Below are 8,237 nucleotides of genomic sequence, written 5' to 3' on the forward strand. Positions count from 1 at the left end.
TGTGGGAAGTCCAAGGACCGCCCACCTCCATCCAGGTTTAGTAAGTTGAGCATCCAAACTGCCCAGGCCCCCCCAAAGCCAGCACGTGCAGTAGGAGAATACTCAGATTTTAAAGAGTGGGTGCTGTGAGAGCTTTAGAAGATAATGTAGACAATGAAGGCCTGGCTTGGGTCATTTCAGAGGGAAGCAAAGACTCTATTAGGGTCACTCGTGTGATATTTTGGATTAGGAATCTGGTTGCTGATCAGCCAAGGCTAAAGAAGCAGCTTGATTACCTTGATTACCGAGAGACCAGCCCCTGCTGAAGTGAAACCTTCTGTGCTTTACTGGGACAACAGATGCTGGTCCTCTGGGGCTGAAGAATCAGCTGTGATTAGTAAGAGATCAGCCTCACTGGTGTGAAATATTCAAGGAATTATTTCTCTAGGGTCAACACACAAGCTGCGGTCTGGGAAGGCCAAGGCTGCTTCTCAAGCTGCCGGTGGGAACTTGGCAATATCTAAGGGTCACCCACATGGTATGGGCTTTGAAAGCAAGCATGTGAGGCAAGATTGAAGGGACTAGAGAGCAGCTGAAGCTAAGCAACGTCCAAGAGAGGCCACTGGTGAAGGTCTAATCTCATTTTCAGTGGACGCTGGGATACTGGAGATATCAGGCCGTGGAGTTTCTGCCAAGGTCAATGGCAGGTGTGGAGTTGAGCTGGCCTGCGCCTTGTGAGCTGTGTGTGCTGCAGAAGGCACAGCTGGGGAAGTGGGGCTGCCCAGGCTGTTGGGAACATGAATGAATGCCAGATACTGGACACTGAGCTCCACAATCTAGATTCTGGGTTTGCATTGATCTGACTGTAACTATGCCCCAGTTGTCTCTTGGAATAAGAAAGTAAATAACCTAGTTTTTGTTTTACAAGAGCCCACAGTTAAGGGACTTTGAACTTTTAAAGAGATAGGGAACTTTGAAAGTGTTACAATTTTTTTAAAGATTGTGGTGCTTAAAAGAATAAAGATGGCTTATACTTAGGAAGAGCCAGAAAACCTCAGGGAGGTGGACACGCATCCAAGTAAGGCCCTTCTGGAGGCTGGCATCTGTCAACGGGTGTGTTCTAGGCAAACTGAAAGAGGTTCGGTTATCTTGGGCTGTAATCTGTACTCACTAAACTAACCCATGTATGTCTGAGCTCTCATAGGCAGGCTCTCCCCACGCATGTTCTTTAACTTTCCTGTGAGGAACGGCTTTTCAGTGAGCCCCAATTCTATATGGCGAAGATCAAGATGGAGATGGGTGTGTCTGGCGAGTTTCTCAACTTAAGAACTAGGAAAGGGATTACCAGTCTGCAGACACCCAGAGTCGAGTGGTGGCTGGAGATCACTTCCCGTCATACCCTTGTGTCTGACTGGCCTCTCGAAATCTGAATGAAAGCCAGTGACCAGTTCTCTCTGCTGCACCATAAACACAACGCAGGTCAGACGTCATGATGGCATATCTGACGTCAGGCATAGCTATACCTACACTTTCCACACGAAGGACGTGTGTCAGTCCTCACGACCCATGAGACAAACTTCACAATTAAAGCAACAAGGCTCAGAAAAGCAAAGCAAGTCTTTATTCATGGTAGGGCATCCAAGCAAGTGTCTCGCTGAAGGACTGCACGGCCTTTCGTCTTCAGACCACTCTGCATCCACACAGTATCTTCTGGCTGTAAAATACGTATGCGTGTGCACGAGTGTGTGTGTGTGTGTGTGTGTGTGTGTGTGTGTGTGTGTGTGTGTGTGTGTGTGTGTGTGTGTGTGTGTGTGTGTGTGTGTGTGTGTGTTGAAGACTGGAGGATGTATCTTGGTGACACAGCACTTGTCTAGCATGTAGAAGGCTCAGGGTGTGTGAACGAAAATCTCTATGCAAAGGAACCTCAAAGGTTCTCCTTGAACTTAGGATGCTCACCACCTCCCATTCCAATATTATCATATCATGCTTTATGTTAACTGCCTTTTCTCTTCACCTGACTTTATTTATATAAGTATAAAGAGAGATCATTAAAACATAGTACTTGGAAAGGACTAAAACTTCACAGGAAATAAAACAAATAGGACGATATGAAATTAAAAGACTTCTTTTCATAAAGAATGAAAAGAGCCTACAGAATCAGAGGGGAAAATCTTCGCCAACCACCTATGAGACAGGGGACTGATATCCAGAATAGAAAAGGAACTGCAAAAATTAAAAACCAAATTCAACCAATACTAAACTGGGTTCAAAAGAATTACAAAAGACCAAAAGACACTTAAACAAGCATTCAACATCTTAGTCATCAGGTATTAAAACTGCTTTGAGATGGGTCCCTTTAATTCCAGCACTCTGGGGGCAGAGGCAGGTAGGTGGTTCTTTGTGAGTTGAAGGCCAGCCTGGTCTACATAGTTCCAGGACAGCCTGAACTACCTAGTGAGAACCTGTTTTAAAGAAACAGAACAAAAACAAAAGCAAACTAAAACTGCTTTGAGGTCCCATCTCAGACAGAATGGCTGCCTTCAAGAGAACAAATGAGGACAGCAAGATAGCTTAGTAGGTGAAAGCCCTTATCATGGCGCCTGAGAACCTGAGCTCAGTCCTGGAGAGCTACAGCAGACCTGAATTCTAAGTTATTCTCCGACTCTGCACCTGCACGATAGGTTCTCTCACACATGAGAGGCCATGTGTGCACACACACACACATACACACACCACACACACACACCACACACACATTAACTTTAAAAAGACAACAAATGCTAGCGAGCATGTATCTAAAGGGCAAATCTCACTCCCTGCTGGTAGAAATGTAAATCTGTCTAGCCACTATGGAATTCAGTATGGAGCTATATATACCATTTATGACTCCAAATTAACATAACAGAGATACATGCACATCCGTGGCCATTGCTGCTCTGTTACAATAGCCAGAAAATAGAACCAATCTAGAAGTCCATTAGATAACTTGGATATAGATGTGGCCCATGCCTGACACGAGGTGCACACCTTTAGTCCCAAGCCCTTGGGAGGCAGAGGCAGGTCGATTTCTGACTCCAAGGCCAGCTTGGTCAAGTTCTAAGCCAGATAAAGCTACACAGTGAGATCCTATCTTAAACATAACAAAAGTAAGTGGAAAAGAAAAGAAAAAGGAAACAAAAAAGAGTGATCCACATATACCTTGGAATTTTATGCACCCAATAGAAAATATATAATCATGCCATTTGCAGGAAATACATACAATTGGAAATCACTATATTAAACAAAATCCAAGACCCAGAAAGACAAATATTGCAAGTTCTATAATTGTGTGTGTATTTGTTTGTGTGTGTATACAGTTCATGATACTAGGAAGAAGATCATGAGAGGGGAGGAAGAGACCCTAAGGGAGACGAGAAATAGTGTGAAGGAGTATGGGAAACAAGAAAGCAAAGGGGAAGCCGGGCGATGGTGGCGCACGCCTTTAATCCCAGCACTCGGGAGGCAGAGGCAGGCGGATCTCTGTGAGTTCGAGACCAGCCTGGTCTACAAGAGCTAGTTCCAGGACAGGTTCCAAAACCACAGAGAAACCCTGTCTCGAAAAAACCAAAAAAAGAAAAAAAGAAAAAAAAAGAAAGCAAAGGGGCTCTAGCTAGGGAAGAAAGGGAGTCAGAGAGAGGGAGTGGGGGGCAGCTGAATGAATGAGAGCAATGACGTCATCGAGAAACTCACGGCTTTGTATGCTCATTTTTTAAAAGCTGATACTTGCTGCTTCCCAAGTTTCTCTTATAAATTATAAATCATTTTCATTTTGGTGTGTCCTTTCAGTCTACAGCCTTAAAGTGTAATCACATACTCTACCCTTTCCTGTTCTCATAAATCTCTCCCGTTCACCACCACCACCCCACCCCAACCCAATAAAAAAAAGAAAAATCTCTCCCCTTACTGTCTTTTCTTAAGCAGTTCCTATTCCCTATTCTTTTTAAAACCACACAGCGAGGAACTGAGAGAAAGGCTCGACGGTTAAGAGTACTGGCTGCTCTTCCAGAGGACCAGGATCAATTCCCAGCATCCATATCAAAACTCCAGTTCCAAGGATCTGATGCCCTCTGGCTTCCTGCACACATGTGGTGCACATAAGCTCACACACAAACAGATAAATAAAAATAAACAAATCTTTTTAACAACAACAACAAAAAAGGCTCACAAAGAAAAACAAATCCAGCACAGACATATGGAATATGGGGTTTTAAGAACACTTTAGAAACCGGTACCATTTCACATGAGTTTAACTGAGCCCGTGTTACAAAAGTTGGCAGCGCCAATGCCAAAATCAAAATTCATGCCTTTCAACTTTACACTACGCATCTCCGAATGTAGAATCTGCAAGGACGTTCCAGCATTATTGTGCTATTCTTAGGCAAGAAGAATCCTGACCATTGCGAGTGTTTAGCCTGAAATTACACCCAAAAAGACTTTAAAACGCATTAACACGTTTTAATAACTTCTCGAGCAATTCATTTGACAGGTTCTTGCGAACCCGGGAAGCAACACTGGCTTGTTCCACAAGCAACATCGAACCCGGGACCCTGAGCTAAAGAACTCAACCACTGGTTACATCGCCAGTCCTCCACCAGCAATTCAGTGGGTGGTGAGCCCTTTCCCGGTACTGAACTCGCGGGTGCTGAGGCTGCACCGTCTCAGCCCACGGGATGGGAGGAAGTGTCGCAGCCAAGGGTACAACCGCTGAGCCTCCCGGACACCCCCCTCGGCCATCCCAAGCGGCTCCCGCAGAACCACCAGAACCCAAGAGCGAGCCCGGGCCCGAGAGCCTCGTGCCCACCGAGCGCAGCCCGCGTACGCCAACGCACTTCAGCCCGGTGCAAATCCGCGACAGCGGTTCTCCAGCTGGGTCGTCTAGGCAGCAGCGTGGCCGGGAACTCACCCAGCGGCGGAGTTTCTCCTCCCACTCCTCCGAGCCGGTGCAGCCGCCTGGGAGCAACGCTGGGCGGGAGCGGAAGAAAAGGCCGCCGAGCTGCGGGCGCGGCCCAAGCCAGGGTGAGGCTCCTCCCACATCTCACCGGGCACGCCCATATCGCGTTCTCATTGGGCAGTGACGACACCGGCCCCTCAAGGCCACGCCCCCGCCTGCAATCACCCCTGCCCAGGAAGAGCGATCTCCGCAGAAGCTAGGCTGGGAATCTCAGGCTCTTAAAAGGTGGACCACTCCCTACCACCTTACAGCCTGCGGTCTGTGTAAGAGAAAACAGGAAGTCACAGAGCCAAAGAACTCTTCTCCAGAGACGTTTCTCTGTGTCTCCTGGAGCCTCCGCCGTCGCAAAGACGTCGTCTTACACTTACTATTTCTACCCTTGAACTTTATAATTTGAGACGTGAACTGAGAACCCTTTACGCAGAGTCACCAAACGCTAGCACTTGGCAACACTTGCGTTCTTTCTGCCTGTCTATTCCTCCCACACCAAACTCTTGAAAAGTTGCCACTTATCACATACAAGAAACGAAACTGAACACGTTTTCCGTCATATCCCATATACTACCACGTTTATATCTCCTTTGCTGTCTCAAAAGGTCGTAGACACGTGCACACATTAAATTCAGGAGCTACTGAAAATTAGCCCAATGCGTTTGAATTAACCTCTCCTAAACGTCTTAGTGAGCTGTGCTCTAACTTTTCTAAATTCTTCTTAACTTTGGCATATTTGCGGTCCACACCAATTGTCTTGTCATGTTCTGGATTCACGGGATTATTTTTCTCATGATTACAGTCAGAAACATTTAGAACAAAGGCGGGTATTCCCATCACTTCCGGACATGCACACGGCCTGCCAGTTTGACATAATTGTCCACCAGACCAAGATGCAAAGAGCCACCACTTGCTCAAGGCTCCTCTCTCCTCAACAAAGCCAGTGGAGATAAATACCTCCCAGGATAAGCTGAAACCTGGTGACTATTTTCTCCCCAACAATACCCTACCCAATGGATACAGCACACACTGATGAATTCTTCCCACACCAGTAATAACTGTATTACTTACTTTGCAATTCTAACACCCTTTTTCTGTATTTTCTGGCTGGTATTCTTGTCTACAGAGCAAGCACCTGCCTCTGCCTGCTCTAATCCTTCCTTTTCCAATCGTCCTCCTCTTCGCTTTGAGTCGTGCGGTATGAGGACTGGATTTGTTCTTGATTCAACTGCCAAAACCAGATACCAGTACAATTCTGGTACTCGGATTGCCACCTCTGGCCGTTGGAAGCCCCCTCACGTTGCTCCTGTGTTCTGGGGATGTTTATCTTCCAGCGCTTCTTGCTCCCTTGTACAAAACCCACCCACCAGTTCAGTCCACCAGCCTGAATGCCTCAGCAGTCCCAATAGAACACCAAAGGCCTGGAAGACTTCTATAAACATAGTCTTAATTCCATGTTGGAAAGCCAATGAAGCTGGGCTCTGGTGCCAGCAAAGGCGCTTAGAAGCAGAGGCAGAAGCACTCACCAGCAAGAGGCTAAGGCAAGCAGGCAAAATGTTTTTCCCTTGGGGCTCCTTGTATCTGGACTGATGCTGAAATGTGTTGCTCACCTTCAGGGTAAGTCTTCCCACTTCAGTATCCCTACCCAGAAACATTCCTCACAGGCACCCTAATCTAGAGAATGCCTCAGGGGTGTCCCGGCAGGCTTGATTCTAGATCTGTCAAGATCTCACAAACAATGTGCCTTCTAACCACAGATTTTAAGATTTATTTATTTATTTATTTGTACAGATGCCAAAAGAGTATACTAGATCTCAATACAGATGGTCGTGAGCCACCATGTGGTTGTTGGGAATTGAACTCAGGACCTCTGGAAGATCAGCTAATGCTCTTAACCTCTGAGCCTTCTCTCCAGCCCCACCAAAGATATTTATTTTGTTTTTAGATTTGTTTTTTCAATTTATGTATGTGAGTTTTTTGTGTGTGTCTGTGCAGCACATGGATACCTGGTATCCATGAAGATCATCAAGAGGACAAAAGGTCCTCTAGAACTGGAGCACAGACATTTGTGAGCTGCTGTATGGATGCTGGGAACTAAACCCAGGTCAGTCTATTACCCTGGCAATACACAGGTTAATAGAAATGGGTTAAATTAATATATGAGTTAGCCAATAAGAAGCTAGAGCTAATGAGCCAAGCTGTGATTTAATTAATACAGTTTCTGTGTGATTATTTTGGTTCTGGGCGGCCAGGACAAATAAGCGGCCTCCTTACTACAGTTCTGGCTTCCCTGTTCCTCTGTGTTTTTTCTCTAACCATAGTGAATTCTTTCATTCCACCAGCATTAATACATTTATCGATTTGTTATATTCCTTAATTTATACAAAATAGTTGATTCCGCGTCAGGAGTGGAATTTAACGGGGCTGGTGGCACGGAGGCTGTGAATGAATTCATCAAAGACTGAAGGCAGAAATGAAGTTCATTAAAACATACTCCAGAGAAGCCACTGTGGATGAGACGGTGGGGGAACTTCCTCCACAGAGGTTTTCTAGGCAGCTGATCCTAGAGACGGGAAGTTGTCTGCAGGCGACCAGGCGGTGACTCGGTGTCGGTGTCGTAGTGCAGGGGAATAATTGCAAAAGAGGCTTACCACGGTTTGCAGTAACCTGACCTTGAAGCTGCATTGGTCTTGCCTGAATCAGCTGGCCATACTCACCAGTCCTAACCGGCATCCTCAGTTTGCAGCTAAGGCTTGTTATGATTAACTCTTTCTGCCTGGATAACAGTCCTGCTTGGAGGCAGCAGTGACCTTGTCCCAAGTTCAGCCTGCTCCGTGGCAAAACATCCTCATTCTGAAGCTGGAATTGCCCCCATCTATCTCAGAATGAACACAACTGAGACACACGGTAGCACCACCTGCCACAAAGTCACTAGATTTGAGACTTCTTATTTTAGTCTTTATAATCCTTTAACTATGATCCAATTAATGTACAGTGCTCCAAAGTTCCTGAATTAATATACTTGTCTCCTAAAACTTCTTTACATTAATTTATGGTGTGTGTGTGTATGCATGCGTGAGTGTATGTGTGTGTGTGTGTTTGTGTATGCATGTGTGAGTGTATGTGTGTGTCTGTGTGTGTATGCATGTGTGAGTGTATGTGTGTGTGTTTGTGTATGCATGCGTGAGTGTATGTGTGTGTCTGTGTGTGTGTTTGTGTATGCATGTGTGAGTGTATGTGTGTATGTGTATGTATACGTGAGTGTATGTGTGTGTCT

The 8,237-nt window shown here is 45.9% G+C and overlaps 1 protein-coding gene across 1 annotated transcript in view; it reads right to left on the minus strand.

The window, feature by feature from the left end:
- The window catches only part of Slc25a30 (solute carrier family 25 member 30), a 22,243-nt gene extending 17,267 nt beyond the window's left edge, over positions 1-4,976 (minus strand). Inside the window, exon 1 of the mRNA XM_026783299.1 lies at positions 4,848-4,976. The gene's annotated coding sequence lies outside the window, so the exon portion shown is untranslated. The remainder of the gene's footprint in view (positions 1-4,847) is intronic.
- Positions 4,977-8,237: the final 3,261 nt, after the last annotated feature.

Source organism: Microtus ochrogaster, chromosome 17 (assembly GCF_000317375.1).
Source record: "Microtus ochrogaster isolate Prairie Vole_2 chromosome 17, MicOch1.0, whole genome shotgun sequence".
Lineage (NCBI taxonomy): Eukaryota > Metazoa > Chordata > Mammalia > Rodentia > Cricetidae > Microtus > Microtus ochrogaster.